This window comes from Propithecus coquereli, unplaced genomic scaffold, assembly GCF_000956105.1.
Source record: "Propithecus coquereli isolate 6110/MARCELLA unplaced genomic scaffold, Pcoq_1.0 Scaffold94, whole genome shotgun sequence".
Lineage (NCBI taxonomy): Eukaryota > Metazoa > Chordata > Mammalia > Primates > Indriidae > Propithecus > Propithecus coquereli.
In genome coordinates, this window is record NW_012155729.1 from 231,892 (window position 1) to 232,229 (window position 338).

General features: G+C 60.1%; 1 protein-coding gene across 1 annotated transcript in view; it reads right to left on the bottom strand.

Annotated features, from left to right (window-relative positions):
• Positions 1–338, bottom strand: part of DIP2C (DIP2 disco-interacting protein 2 homolog C (Drosophila)) — a 114,409-nt gene that overhangs the window by 47,767 nt on the left and 66,304 nt on the right. The window lies entirely within an intron of this gene.

The window sequence follows — 338 nt, forward strand, 5'->3', positions numbered from 1 at the left end:
TGCAAATTTTTAAAAAAAGGCCAAAAGCGTTGGCTACAAACCTAACGATTTAACCATTTTAAATGAGCCGTGATCAAGGCGGGAGAGACGTGGCCGAACACGTCGTCAATAGAAACACGCCGGCTGCACACGGCGACCCCGCCGGGACAGGCAGCCGCGCAGCTGCCCGACGACGACGCCGTGGACGTGAGAGGCAAGCGACTCGTCACTAGAAAGAACGCCACCCGTCTGTGCGCCACCCGGAGAGGACGGAGCTGAAGGGAAGGGCTGAAGGAGGACAGCGGTCACTGCAGAGGGGAGGGACGGAGGAGGCACTTCAGACACGGCGGCCCCAGGAC